This window comes from Echinops telfairi, unplaced genomic scaffold (assembly GCF_000313985.2).
Source record: "Echinops telfairi isolate 266 unplaced genomic scaffold, ASM31398v2 ScPeMD7_7468;HRSCAF=8506_0, whole genome shotgun sequence".
Taxonomy (NCBI): Eukaryota; Metazoa; Chordata; class Mammalia; order Afrosoricida; family Tenrecidae; genus Echinops; species Echinops telfairi.
In genome coordinates this window covers 58,362,339-58,378,567 of record NW_022111369.1, presented here as the reverse complement: position 1 = coordinate 58,378,567, position 16,229 = coordinate 58,362,339, and the positions used below count along the sequence as shown (strand labels likewise).

The window sequence follows — 16,229 nt, the reverse complement described above, 5'->3', positions numbered from 1 at the left end:
GATCATTTTATTGGGTGCTCTTACAGCTCTAATAACAATCCATACATCAATTGTATCAAGCATATTTGTACATATGTTGCAATTCTCATTTTCTAAACACTTTCTTTGTATTTGAGCCCTTGGAATCAGCTCCTCTTCCCGCCCCTCCTGAACCTTTGATCAATCATAAATTATTATTATTTTCATATTTTAAACGGAGCATTGTCTCCCTTCTCCCATGGTTTCTGTTGTTCATCCCCCTGGGGCAAGGGTGGTGGTGGTTATATGAAGATCACTGCAGTTGGTTTCCCCGTCCTCCCTTTCGCTTCCCACCTCCCCACTGCCCATCCGGTATCACTACTCCCATTTCTGTACCTGAGGGATATATCTGACCTGGATTCCGTGTGTTATGAACTCTTATCTGTACCAGTGCATATGCTCCGGTCTAGCCCGAAGTGGAAGGCAGGACTAGGGTCATGATATTAGGGGGCGAGGAACCATCAAGAAACCAGAGGAATATTGTGTTTCATCAGATTTATACTGTGCCCTGGTTGACTCATTCCTTCCTCATGACATTTCTGTGAGGGGATGTCCCATTGTCTACAACGGGGGTCTCTGCCCAGGCTGCCCTCATTCTCAACAATATGTTTGTTGTGGGTCTTCTGATGCTTGTTACCTGATTCTGTCTACACCTCATGATCACACATACTGGTGTGCTTCTTCCATGTGGGCTTGTTGCTTCTCTGCTAAATGGACACTTGTTTAACTTCAAGCCCTTAAGACCCCAGATGCTATATCTTTTGATAGCCGGACACCATCAGCTTTCTTCACCACATTGAGCCAGGAGGGTGAGCATTAAAGAATGCCATATAGTTAGCAAAGTGTTCTTGTGTTGAGGGAGGGCTTGAGCACAGGTCTAAATTCTGTTCACTAGCTCAATGTATTGTCATATAAATATATGTACATAGGCCAATACCTCTATTTTTATGAATTCATATATTTACATATGTGCACACCTATGTTTATACCTCTAGCCATACCTTTGCTTCCTAGATCTTTTCTGTTTCCTTTTACCTTCTTCCTGCCCCATCATCACGCTGGCCCTCTGCTTCTTAGTAATTCCTCTCAGCTAGATTTCTGTTGCTCCGATACCCTCAGGATCTCTCCATCCTTCTCATTGTTGATTGTAATTCCCTAGTTGTTCCCCTGTCTATGGCATTGTTTGCTCACTGCTCCCTTCCCCTGCTCAAGTCCCTCCAGAAAAATCAATCCCATTGTTTTCTCCTTGAACTTGCTTCCCATGCCTATCTTATATAGGTAGGCAAACCAACAATAATGGAGACAAAACAAAAGACTGAATAATAATAATGAAAAAAACCCTGAAAAAGAATGTGTAATTCCAGGTCTGGCTGCTGACCTTTATGACTAATTTTCCCACCAGTCCTAGGGAGTCAGGAACTTCCCCTCCTAGCCTGAAGTCCATTTTGGAGGTGCCTCAGGAACTTCGTAGCTTTGCTCCCACTGCTGATCTTTTATGTTCCCTTCTTGGCTTGCCCCACTGTGGGTGGGTTCAGACTGGACTCACTCCCGCCGTGTGACTCCAGTATTGTCCTCTGTTGTGGTATGCTCCAACGAGCAGACATCATGTCTCAATCAGAGCCAAACAGATCCCCTCCCTAGAAGTATGTGCTACAGAGGACAACACTAAACTTACAGTTTGGGAAGGGGGACCGGCTAACCATACCCACATGGGAGCAAACCAAGAAGGAAAAAGAAAGAGTGAGAGTCTAAACCCCACATTGGCACACCAAGTCCCGAGGACATACCTGCACAGAGGTGCTAAGGCACAGAGAAGACTGTGGGGCCGACAACAGTTTGAGACGTGATGTCCTCTTGCTATAGCATTAGCAGATTATTGCAGCTCTATCTCCTTACCTTGAGTCCTGGCAAATGAGGACCATACGTCTCTATTCCCACGGGAGTACCATGGAGTACCTTGAACTGCTAAAAGGACAAACCAATCTGTCTTGGAAGAAGTATGGCTAGAGACTCATTAGAAGCAAGGATGGCAAGACTTAAATGTTGTTAGGAGAGATCAACCTTGGGGAAAGACATTGTGTTTAGTAAAGTAGAGGGGAGTGAAACAGAAGAAGGACCTCACAGAGATGGATTGACACAATGGCTACAACAGTAGGCACAGACATAGAAATAATTTTAAGGATGGCACAGAACTGGGCAGTGTTTCTACATAAAAAGTCAACATGGCTCAGAAATTGATGGCTCACGTTAACAACAACAGCCATAAGCAGTGCTCTTGAACTGTGATATGAGAAATCAGAAATTGGAAATTTTTGAGTAGCTGCGAAGTCTAGCCATGTTTCCTCTTCCATGATCCACATGGTCAAATAAGATCATCATCAGGGATCTGGCTGTGTTTTCATAGGATTTTAAATCAAACTATTAGGGTAAACCAAAAAGTACCCCTACTATGATTCTAGTGCATACATGCATGGGTTTATTGCAAACCAAAAGGATAAATTAAATTATTAACAAAACTGAAGTGAGCACTGAGAACATTTCCAAAGAATTGAGACTTTTCAACAACTTTATGGAATGCTGCTTCCCCCAAAACAATACACTTTAGAACCATCAAGGACATTTTAGGATAGGTCAGGAGGACTCAAAGATGAATTTAATGTGACAGAGTCAGCTCAGAATGTTATGGAAACAGATTTTTGGATCTCAAACAGTTAATATTGATTGATTTTTTAAAAGGACACTACGTGATCATAGAGGCTTATTAGGAAGAGGTTATTAGAAAATTGAAGAGAAAATTACTGTGACAAAGGCCAAGAAATATGGTTTGTAGAGTTTTTGATTTCCATCCCAATGATGTGCCTACTCACTCTCTGAGGGTAATAAAGGCTTTCCTATGAAAATTTCATTCGGCAATCTTACCTCTTCCACCCTACAACCCTGATAATGCATCTTTAGACTTCCTTTCTCCGCCAAATTCATGTAATATTTAAAAGGAACACAATTTGAGTAGCTCCAGGCTACTAAACCTGCCATTTTGATAGGGCATAAATTGGATACTAGAGAATTCTTCTGAGTAGGGTTAGCAAGATGGAAACAACCCCCACCAAAGCAGAAGGTACCTTGAGAAACAATCCTTTCACATTTTGACAATGGCGTTTAATACATGTTTCTATGATTTTGTAGCAATTGTTTTGACTTACACCTACATGGTTCAGTTCAAAATAGTCTCTGCATTGGAGAGATGACTATAGACGATAAGAATGATAAACCTGACTTGAATGGTTCAAACCTTGTTGGTTGACCCCACTTCTGATGTATATATATTAGGCTTTTTCTGGTTTTCAACATTTTCTGTATTTTTTTGTTCTTTGTTTGTTTATATTGGGGTTTGTCTCTATGTTATGTCATTCGGGATAAACCTCCATGTTTTTCTGTTTTTCAGTATATGAAACCCTGGATTGATGTATCTCATAGGGACAGCAAGTAGAATAAGGATTTCTGGGTTGGGTGCTATGGTTTTGATGGTGGGTAAAAGGGAACTGATTTCAAGGAGTTCAGGAAGGAAAAGAGTGTTTTGAAACTGATTTTGGTAGCAACAGTACAATATTCTTGATGTGGTTGAATGATGAAGTAATGTAATATCTATATTAACTCCCAATAAAATGGGAGTTAATATTTCTTTGAACTATTAAGATTTCTTTGAAATGTATATCTCAGAGGTGTGATGCTGTGCCATTGAGTAAGCTTATGCACATACTTTTTCTCAGTAAGTACACTTAGATTGCTCTTTGAATGCGTGCACACTCTGTATTTCTAATAGTAGTGCACGAAGATGCCATTCACTCTACTTTCCTGTCAATGACTGGCAAAATTCAGTTTTCTGGTTTCATTTTCTTTAAATTTCATTTCTTTAATTATTAATGATTAAAATATTTTTTGCTCTCTATTTGAAAAATTAATATATTTAAATTAGAAGCATATTGGATAATGTTTTGAGTGAATCAGTTCAGAGAATCTAATATAATCTTCTTCCTTGACTGCTTTTTACTCCATTAAATTTCAACCAGAACAATAATATCATTAACACATGCTCATGCATAAATGATGAAACTGCCCCTCAATAAATCATGTCTTGGGATTCCACTATCACTTGTAATGTTCCACAAACTGGGTGCTTAGAATTTGGGCTCTGGTACTGTTGTTCCTTCCTTCAGGTTTTGTTTCCATTATTTACCATCTTTGCATCATACACACTGGGATGCTCATTCTGCATGGATTTAGGTGACTCCTCACTTAGATTGCTGCTTATTTTGAGGCAAGCCTTTAAGACTACAAATGCTATTTTTTCTATAGCTGAGCACCATCTGATTGCATCAACACACTGCTGTGATGATGCTGTGGTGATAGACAAAGGTAGCACCTTGTCTTCAGTGATCTCTTCATGAGGGTGAGTACCAAGCAGGATTATGCCACAAGAACTAATTTTTCTTATATTAGCACTATGATCAACTGTGAGCCCAAACTCCATTGATATATTTATGGTTCATGCATGTTCCTGGCTTCCTTTAGAGACATAATTATCTTTTTGGAGTACAGTCATCCCCATGGGGAAAAAGGTAATTCTATTGATGATATTGTCAATATTTTAGTCAATGGTCTAACATTTAAAATACTTGAGAAAAGAAATTCATACATTTGTAGTACAGCTTTTTAGATTACAATACAAGAATTGTTAACTTTTACAGCTTTGAAACTTAGGGGACTGGACACTAGTTATACAAAGCATGAGGGTTAGATATATAGCACCACTTTCAGTATCACTCATTTACAAAGGCAGGATCATGTCTGGTAGGCTAACACATCACCAAAAAAAAAAGCAGAGAGAGGGTGAAAACAGCAAGGATACATTGATCTTGGGTAGCCATTCATTAGGCACTGCAAAGCAGTGTATCTGAACCAAAACAAAGTCCAGTGACCACCAATTCCCTAACCTTGGGATAGCGATCATTTGATTAGTCTCCCACTATGACATTTCAGTTTTAAGTTCGAGGGAGTATTTTAGTTCCTTAGATATGCTACAAGTAAGATTAAGGTAAAGTGCAGTTTGTTTAGTGGAATTTTCAATTGAGTCCTTCTGGTGTGGTCTGTGAAGGGTGGTGTGCATATCAAAAGGACAGTCTACCGTCCCAATTGTTTAGAGTACTATTCCTTGGTCAGCAGGGGCTGGATAGAACCTACCTCAAAAGTGTCCAGTTAGGAACATAATACCTGACATATTTCCCTCTGGGAGTCTATGTAAATAATGTTAAATATTTTTTCTCAATGGCAGTTTGTCCCACTGATTTATCCACCATCAGAAGTGTAATCATCTTCTCTGATACATGTCCCCTATTCCTCTTAACCTGAGTTCCCAGTAAAGTTCACTAATTAGTCATGTATGGATCTGATGAGATTTTCTACTTCCATCTACATTACTTTGGGTAGATGGTGTATATCTAGGTAATTGTCCATAGAAGGATTTTCCTTTTTACAGATGTGCCACAATTTTAAGAAGTCATTCACCTTTTGAAAGATAACTTGGTTTCTTCTAATTTTGGCAGTTATATATAAGACTACAGGTTCTTATGTGAAATGCAATTTCATCTCATGTAGGTAAATGCCAACAAGTCTGATTGCTAGATAACATATTAAACCGATTTTTTGACATTGTAAGAAACGTCAGTGTCTTTGAAGTAGTGTGTCTCCCTGTTGCTGTACATTCTTGCCAGCATTTGATATCGTCATTGTTTTACAGTTCAGCCCTCTTAATAAGCATGCAGATATAGTGAATGGTAGAAACAACGAGGCAAATGAACTGATCAAAATGTCTCAAACAGCAGCTTGAGAAGACAAAAGTGGAGTATTATAACGAAGTATGAAAATACCTGGAGATAGAAAATCAGAAAGGAAAGACCTAAACAAAAACTTCAAACCTCGTGCTCGCTTCGGCAGCACATATACTAAAAATTGGAACAATACAGAGAAGATTAGCATGGCCCCTGCGCAAGGATGACACGCAAATTCGTGAAGCGTTCCATATTTAAAAAAAACAAAACAAAACAAAACAAAAAAACAAAAAAAAAAACTTCAAACCTCAAGCTGAAATATTGAAGGATTCTAAACATTTACTGATAAAGATCAAATACTACAGCCTTCCACTCTAACATAAAAAAATCCTTGCAACTTTATCAATAAGCTACATAATGATTGAAGGATGGAAGGCTGAATTTGTCAAAGATTTCATTTTACTTGGATCCACAATCAAATCATTTGTAAGCAGCAGTCAAGAAATCAACCTATGTATTCCATTGAGCAAGCTGTGGCTGAAGATCTCTTCAAAGCATTCAAAAAAAGGATATTACCTGTATAACTAAGCTTAGCCTGACTGAAGCCAGAGTATTTACAGTCGACTCATAAAAATGGGAAAACTGGCAAAGCATATGGAGAACTGAAGAATACCGGTAATTGCTGCCATTAAGTTATGTGTTATGTTGTTAGCAATGGTGCTGGCAAAGACAACTGAATGTACCATGGACTGCTAGAAGAAAGAACAAATCTGTCTCTTTAAGCTGACAGTCAGAGTGCTCCTTAGAAGTCATGAAGACAAGACTTTGTTCCCTGTACTTTGGAGATGTTATTAGGTGTGATTAATTCTTGGAGAAGGATATCAGGCTTGCTATCATGAGGGTCAGCAAAAAGGGAAAGCAATTACATGGATTTACACAGTAGCTGCTCAAATATAACAACTATTTGCTCAAATATAACATTGGTAGAAACAACACAGGATCGGTTAACGTTTTGTTCCATGGAACAAAGGGTTGCTATAAGTGGAAATGACTAGATGCCATTTAACAAAACTTCCATAAATGCATAGTGACATTTCATTGGATTGATTTGTAATTCGCTAATAGAATATGAAGGAGACTTGGTGAGACAGTGCCCATGCTCTGACTGCTAGCCTCCAGAGCTGCAGTTCAAACCACCAGCTGCTGTGCAGGAGAAAGACAAGGATTTCTACTCCCATAAAATTAGTCTCTGATACCCACTGTGGCAGTTCTGCCCTGACCTAAGCGGATGGTATGAGTTGCAGTCAACTCGGTGGCTGTGAGCTTGGGTTTAATGATGTTCACAATCTCTTCATATGCTTATTTGCTATATGTTTTTCTTATATGATGAGGTTTAAGTTCAGATATTCCCTCCACTTTATCATTTATTTGCTTTGTTATTACTGGGTTTTAAGAGTTCTTTTATATCTTGGATAGAAGTACCTTATGATGTGTGACTTTTAAATATTTTCTACCAGTTTTTCACTTGTCTTCTCATCTTCTTTAGGGTATTTTACCTTTCACAGCACAGAAGTATTTGATTTTAATGAAATGATCCTTATCAATTATTCTCTCCTGGATGATGGTTTGGTGTTGTAAATTGAAAAGTCATCACCAAACTCAAGTCTTGTTACCCTTCTCCTATGCTATCTTGCAGAGGTTGCTTATTTCATATCTTACATATAGGCCTATTTGTTTTGCACAAATTTTATGTGAAGATTGTAAGCTCTGGGTATAGATGCTTCCCCTCACTGTAGATGTCTGCTGGTTCCAGCACCATTTCTTGAAAAACTTCCTTTTCTCTATTTTAACGGCTTTTGTTTATTGTCAAACAATCAGTTGACTCTATTTATGTGGGTCTACATATGAGCTCAATATTCTTTTATACTGATAGTATGCTGATCCTTCACTGCCAACATACTTTCTAAATAATTATAGATTTGCTTTATGAAATGAGGTAGTGCCAATTTCCCAGACCTCTTTTTCTTCAGTATTTTGTTGAGCATTCTCGTCTTTGACTTTTCCATATACATATTAGCATCACTTTATTGTTATCCACATAATAACTTGGTGAAATTTGGATTTGAATTGCAATGAATCTATATATTCGGTTGGGAATAATTTATATATTAAAAATACTAAATATTCATATCCAAGAGCACAGAATATCTATTTATTTAGATCATCCTTGATTACTTTCAATGCAGTTTTGTCATTTTGTAAGTATAATTCTTAAACCTATTTCATTAAATCTGTACCCATGTATCTTTTGCTGCTGTTGATAGTGTTATGCTTTAGTTTCAAAATCCATTGGTTGATTGCTGGCATAGACAGAAAACAATTGATTTTGTGTACTGTTTCATTTTCCTATGCTATATGGCGTGTTAGTTACAGGTGTTTTTTTTGTCATTTAGGCAGTCATATCATCTGAGGACAAAGATAGTTTAGTTTCTTCATTCAATCTGTAAACCCCCTATTTCTTTTTCTTGTCATAATTTCATTAGCTCGGACTTTCAGTATGATAAGTGATTGGAGTAATGAGAGAGAATATCCTTTTCTTGTTCTTGAACTTGTTTCTTGTTCTTGAAGCTAGGGAAGAAACCTAGCTTCAGGTTTGTTATACATATTCCACAGCAATTTGAAAATCCTCATCTATCTCTAGTTCACTGACCGCTTTTATCAAGACTGAGTGTTGGGCTTACTGAACATTTTTTTCTGGATTTATTTATATGATGGTATTATTTTTCATCTTTAACTCTTGGCATGAAGAATTGTACCAATTTATTTGTAAATGTACCACCCTTGCATAACTAGCATATATTTTAATTGGTTGGGTATTTAATTTGCATACATTGTTGCATTTTATTTGCTAATATTTTGTTGAGGACTTTGCATCACTATTTATGAAAGATATTGGCTTACAATTTTCTTTTGAGTTCTATTGCTGTAGTTATTGTGAGGTGCCACACGGCTTCCACCTACCCTCATGGGTGAAAGCTATAAAGGAACATTTTACTGTCATTCTCCCATTTAGATTAGACTATATACTTAATGTTACATGTGCTATGGTAGCACCATAGCTGAGGAGACTATGAAGTTCCTTAGTCATTTTTATGTTACAGGGCGCAGGCAGGGAAAGATGACACAATTATTCCAGGAACTCAAAAGGAAAGCGAATTTTAGGAATGATGAGGGCAACAAATGTATAGGGGTGCTTTACACAATTGATCTATGTATTGTGATGAATTGTATGAGCCCCAATAAAATGATTAAATAAAAAAAGTAAAATAAAAAAAAATCCACTGTCATCGAGTGGGTTCGACCTACAGTGCAGAGTGGAACTGCCTTGCGGGTTTCTGCGAATGTGTATCTTTATGATAGTAGAAAGCCTGATCTTCCTCCCACAGAGGATCTGGCGGTTTCAGCCTGTTGACCATTGGGATAGCAGCCTGATGTGTAGACCCCTATACCAGGGCTCCATGTGACCCAATAATTAGGGTAATTTTGGTTTTAGGCTTATTAACTGATGTGGAATGAACAATTTCACAGGGTTTCTCACCACAGTGGTGAAACTCATGTCAACTTTTTAAATAGAGATCCGTAAGTAAACTCAGATAACCTAGCTTGCTGAGTACTCCATCTGTATAACGTAGTGTAAATTTGAAAAGAAGCTAGATACTGTAGTAAGGTGTTGTGGGGTTGAGGGAGAGATAGATATCAGCCATCTCCACAATTTTGAAACTGAAAAAATGGGAAGTCGTTCACTACAGAAGGGAAAGTAAGCATAATTCCAATGATTAGCTTGTTTACTGGGTAATGTGACACTGTGTGGGATGTTCCAGAAAAAGTATCAGGCCTCAAGGATGGGATGGTTGAGAGCTTACCATACACTGCCTTTCCTGCAGCTTGTTGTGAATGAAATGAGTTGGGCACGCCCATTTCATTCATGTATATTCAAGTGTGGTCTGTTTGTTTGAGAAATACAGAGTAATTTATTGAGTCAAGCTATTTTCAGGAACTAGAGTCCAAAGAACAAATTTAGTTATTTGTGTCATAAATATCAGAATAATATTGATACTGTGTAAGTGTATAGTTTCAATATATGTATTTTTGTCTAGAATAAATGATTATCTGCTAAATTGACAGGCAATTACAGTTTTAGTTATACCAACCCACATACAGATTGGGTAAGACAACTGGAGAAAATCAGAGACTCTTGCCTTTAGTTTTGTGTCTGTCTTTTCTAGTTATTGATTTAGTGCAAATCACTTAAGTACTTTGAGGCCACGAAATGGTATATGTCAGATGTTTCAGTATCACATTTGAAATGTACTATGCAAATTACATCAGTGGCAACAAAATGAAGATTGCTTTCAGGTGAAATAATAAGGTCACTAAAATGTTACCTCACTATCTCTGTAATATGTAATATGTAAGCTGAAGACCCTCATCCACCGGGGACAATACACATCTATTTAGTCAATGTAGTGGAAGATACAGGCCAGATATAGAAAAATTACCAACAGCATCAGTGCTTACATATTACAGTAAACACTCCTCACAAGAAATATGAACGACAGTAACTTAGCTCTTCAGAGAAATTCGTCATTAAACGTGAAGTGTGTGTTTTAACCAATCAGGGTAAGGTGGTGAAATTTCACCCTGGCACTCTATTACTGCTTGATTAAAGTAATGAATAATGATTTGTATTAGGTAGGTTTGGAAAGAAAATTAGAACTGGCGGTATTTTCAATTAGGGAGCATTTTGCTTTCTGTTATATTTACCCTCCATACTCTGCACAATGAAGCCTCACACTGTGTCTGGCACCAAATTGTCACTTAGCAAATGTTTGTTCATTTAATTAGGGAAGCCGTCTGATGTGTCAGTAGAAACATTTTGATGAATAGCTTGAAGACAAGGGCTCTGAAGTAAATAATGGCTGTATTCATATCCCAACCCAGTTACTCACAGTTATTTGAATTCAGCTAAGTCATTTACTTTATTGAAACCTCAATTTCTCTATTTGTAAAATTAATAGCATCATGTGACGTACTTCACAATGTTCCTCAGAGGACTAAATGGCATGAGGCACATGAAACTTCTGGCACAGCACTTTATGAAAGTCAAGGTTTAATAAACTTAACAATTGTACTTGCTATTTACAAAGACTATTGGTTATTCAGCATAGCTTGTAATGGCCTAAACTGGATGGAGGTTTCAGAAAGGCCTAGTGATAAAGTGGCATGAGTTTGACATTTAGAGACCTATGGACATGCTGATAAGCTGCTAGACTAAGTGTATCAGAGCTTGGCGAGGCCTTCTGACAATTTACCATTGGACTGGATATCAGACACTGTGTGTGGAAAAAGACAAATATAGTCAGCGGAAAGATGATCACACATGATTTAAGACAATAGATTTCACATCAGAGATGGATGAGATCCATCGTGAGTTTTAGTGAAGCAACAATGGTAGCAGTCACACACAAAAGTGGAAAAACTAAAGCTACTTGGTTAGTAGATGGCTGATGGAAGGGCTAGATATCTCCCTGTTTTCTAGTGGAGATAGGGGTGGTGGTAAGAGATGCCATGCGTATAGTGTAATCAATGTAGCTGTGTCGGAGGAAAGAGCTAAATGCCTGGGTATGGACCTGTGATATAGTCATTGCCCTTTCCAGAGGGATGCATTGGGAGAGAAAAAAAGAAGAGGAATAGTGACCTGATTTAATGCCCTTATCATCTGGCTCCCAGTAAATAATGATATTTCTAGGAAGAAGTGACTGTATCTATTGAAAGCCTTTTCCAAAGGACTGTCTAAAGCAGCGGTTCTCAAACTTGGGTCGCGACCCTTTGGGGGTGTGTGTCGAATTACCCTTTCACAGGGGTCACCCAATTCATAACAGTAGCAGAATTACAGTTAGGAAGTAGCAAAGAAATTATGTTATGGTTGGGGCATCACCACAACATGAGGAACTGTATTAAAGGGTTGCAGCATTAGAAAGACTGAGAACCATTGGTCTAAAAGCTAATGTAGACTAAATATGCACAAAATCAAGGGAAAATGATAGGGGTTTCCACTCCTATAAAAAGTTACAATCTCAGAAACTCATAGGGGCAGTTCTCCTTTATTTGATAGGGTCACTGCGAGTTTTCATTGACTCTATGACAGTGAGTGAGTATGTACCAAATCTTTAAGGTAAATTACAGGTCTCTGGAGAATATTGCGTAAGCTATTCTTTTATTTGGTGATAGCTCCCTGGAGGATATTATATTACTATATGAGCTAGTTAATTCTTTGGTTATCTACAATGTAGAAGTTTTATAATGTCTATGACCTTATGTGCATGAAGAGGGCGATGAAAGAAGGTCATGGAGACACATTTACCTTTCTTGACTCTAAACCATCCATGCAGCATTCCTTTACTCTTTTCACACAGCTACCTCTCCATCCATGTACAAGTTTCTTATGAGCACAACAAGATGTTCTGAAGTTTTCATTCTTTTTAAGGTTTTCCATAGTTTATTGTGGTCCACGCAGTGCTATGTCTTTGCATAGTCAGTACAACACAAGTAAACATCTCTCTCGGATTCCCTGCTTTGATCCAAGAGCCAACTGACATTAGTAATGATATCACTTTTTCCAAGTCCAAGATATCCATTGTTCTAAGACATTACTTACTGACATCAATTCATTGTTGGTTCATAGCAACCCTCTGTGGGTTTCTGAATTTGTAAATATTAATGGGAGTAGAAAGTCCAGTCTTTCTCGCATGGAGCTGCTGCTGGTGGTTTCAAACTGCCAATGACGAGGATCACTTTAAAACCAGAGATCCTTCCGAGATATTAGAATTATTAAAATAAGGGAATGTTTATGGAAGCTTTAGTAACACAAAGTTTTGATCACATGGAAATGAATCTTCAGTATTATAAATACTATAGAGTTTCTTGTAGATTAATACTTAAAAATATCAATTTTATTTACCAATTTGGTGAGCTTAGAGATTGTTTGATCATTTGGTGAGCTCAGAGATTGTTACAGGAAATGTGTGGTTATTAATGGCAACAAATTACATAACTCCAGAGAATTGATTCATACTTGTGTGTATTTAAGGTGGTGGAGGTATTATGAAAAGCAGATCAGGTTTTCTAATAAAGGAATGGCTAATGAAAGCAGTGACTTTTTCCAGATTAAGAAATCAATATATCTATAATGGCCTGAGATACATGTATTAATATTAACTGGGATATTAGTTGATATTGATTATTTGTTCTCTACCAAATTAGAATCTGTATGTTAGAGTTGGGAATATGCTTATTTGAGAAACTTTCCTTATTAATGTTTAGGAACTTGTCTAATTATAGCTAAGAGGTTTATAAAAGTATGTTGCTAAAATATTAAATGATGAAACAGGACAGAGATCTGTCTGCATAAAATACTGTTAATTATGTTAAAAAGAGAGAAGGAAGTAAATGATCATGCATTAAAGAGGCTGGGAGGAAATGCACTTACATATTTTTAAGTAGTTATATACAGATTGTGATGTATTGGGGATTTAAATAACTTGGTTATTTAAATAATTTGGTTGTCATCTTCAGCCATCCTACTTTTTATTTAATCTGTGTTTTGAAAATTTTATTTATTTTTTATGTTTTAGGACCAAATATTTGAGCCATTCATCATTTCCTTCTTTTTTATTAATCATTTAATTGGGGGACTCTTACAAATCTTATAGCAATCCATTGTTCAGTTTTATTAAGCACACTTGTGCATATGTTTCCACCAACATTTCCAACATTTTCATTCTACTTGAGCCCTTGGTATCAGCTCCTTTTTATTCCCCTCTCTCCCCTCCCCTCCCACCTTCATGAATCCTTGATCAATTATATATTATTATATATATTATATATTATTATTTTGTATCTTGCACCACCCATTGTCTCCCTTCACCCACATTTCTGTTACTGGTCCCTCAGGGGCCAGGGGGACTATATAGCTAACTTTGGGCTCAGTTCTCCTTCGCAAGGTATCGCTACTCCCACTACTGTTCCTGAGGGGTTTATCTGTCCTGGATTCCATGTGTTGAGAGCTCTTATCTGTACCAATGTGCGTCCTCCAGTCTAGCTGTGTTTGTAAGGTAGAAGTTGGTCATAATTGTCTGGGGGAGGAAGCATTCAGGAACTAAAGGGATGTTGTGTGTTTCGTTGGTGCTATTATTACAATTTCCACAATCAACATTTCTACTTGATTAATCTGTTTATTGTTTTTGAATATACTTCAGTCATTTCTTATCTGTTTAGCAATATATATATATATCATGATCATTTGATTTCTGATTATCTTGGTTCATGTGTTATATATGAGGAGGGTTCAAAAATATTTGTTTAAAAATGGATTGAACATAAACTGGATTTTCCCCACAAGCTTTTGGAAGTCCACTTGGTTTGTTCTAGTATGCTGTCTTTTCTAGTAGTCTGGAAAAATGGTATGGAGGCTCAGTGCTTATCTAAGCTCCTCCAAATTTACAATAGAGATTGAGAATCAAAATCAACATCAGCCAAATCCTATGAGGCAGAGGTCAGACATTACCTTACCATTCAACATTCTTTATGAATTCTGACAAACATTTTTTCACAAGGCTCTCTCTGAATCTCTGCTGAGTTTGACAATTCATTGCAGTGGCTACACAGAAATCACACAACATTAATGCTGATATAAGTTATTGTTGTTGTTGTTTTTTGCAGTCGAGTTGGTTCTGATTTAGAGAAACCCTGTATACAATAGAACAAAACACTGTCTAGTCCTATTCTATCCTCAAAATTGTTATATGTAAGCTGATTATTGCAGCCACTGTCCGTCTTTCTGGCCAAAGGTCTTGCTCTTTTTTTCAGCTCCTCTCCTTTACCAAGCATGATGTCCTATTCCAAAGTCTATTCTCTCCTGATAACATGCCCAAAGGACGTGAGACCAACTCCCAAGATCCTTGCTTTGAAGGAGTACTCCAGTTGGGTTTCTTCCAGGACAGATGTGTGTGTTCTTTTGGCAGTCCATGGTAATTTCAATATTTGATACTAGAACCATAATTAAAATTCATCAATTTCCTTAGGTCTCCTTATTCAGTGTTCAACATTCACAATCATGTGAAGTAATTAATAATACCATGGCTTGGCTCAAGTGTATCTTAATCCTCAAAATAAAATCCTTGATTTTCAAAACTTTAAAGAGGTCGTATGCAGCAGATTTACCCAATGTAACGAGTTGTTTGATCTCTTGACTGCTGCTTTCATGAGCATTGAGTGTAGATTGAAGCAAAATGAAATCTTCTTCAACTTCAATCTTTTCTCTATTAATCATGAAGATTACCTATTGGTCTAGTTGTTAGGTCTTTGGTTTTCTTTGTATTAAGTTGTAATTGAAGGCTGCAATATTTGATCTTCATCAGCAAGTACTTCAAGTCCTCCTCACTTTCAGCAAGCGAGGTTGTGTTATCTGCATATTGCAGTTTATTAATAAGCCTCCCTCCAATGCTGGTGCCATATAATTTAGCTTTTTCATATAATCCAGTTTCTCTGAATATTTGCTAAGTACACAGAGTGGATAATTATAGTGAGAAGATACAGCCCTAACACATACTTTTCTTAATTTTCAATCATGTAGTGTTTCATTGTTCTGTTTACACAACTGCTTCTTGATCTAAGTATAGGTTCTGAATGAGCAGAATGAGGTGTTCTGGAATTCTCCTTCTTAATGTTATCTATTGTTTGTTATGATCCACACAACAGATAGTAATTGGAACACAAGCAAACACCTTTCTTATATTGTCTGCTTTCAGCCAAGATCCAATGGCATTCCTTGTTTTATGTCCTCTTCTGAGTTCGTTCTGAACCTGTAGAAGTTCCCTGGTAAAGTACTGCTAAAACCATTGTTAAATGACCTTCAACAAAATTTACTTGTTTGTGTTATCAATGATATTGTTCTGTGATTTATGTATTCTGTTGGATTACCTTTCTTTGGAATGGGTAGAAATATGGATCTTTTCCAGTCAGTTGGTCTGTCTTTAGTTGCTAATATTGAGCTTCTCCATTGTGTTATCTCACAGATATAGTATATTTGAGTTGGCCAAGTAGCTGACTTCCAAATTTCCTAGCATAGACAAATGAATTTTTCTAGTGCTTTATAAACTTCTTGGAACATTTCAACTGGTATTATGCCAATTCCTAGAGCTGTGTTTTTAGTTAGTACCTTCAGTGCAACCTGGACTTCTTTCAGTACCATTGATTTTTTGGTCATGCTGCAAGTTTAAATGGCTGGCTGTGGATGATTTCTTTTTGCTCCTGTGACTCACTTTG

The 16,229-nt window shown here is 37.2% G+C and overlaps 1 protein-coding gene and 1 non-coding gene across 2 annotated transcripts in view; both read left to right on the top strand.

The window, feature by feature from the left end:
* The window catches only part of KCTD8 (potassium channel tetramerization domain containing 8), a gene marked incomplete at its 5' end in the record, with an annotated part of 323,892 nt that overhangs the window by 17,819 nt on the left and 289,844 nt on the right, over positions 1–16,229 (top strand). The gene's annotated exons all lie outside the window — the stretch shown is intronic.
* On the top strand, positions 5,994–6,101 carry LOC115873342. The gene has a single exon (XR_004048349.1). It is a non-coding gene; the product is annotated as a U6 spliceosomal RNA (small nuclear RNA).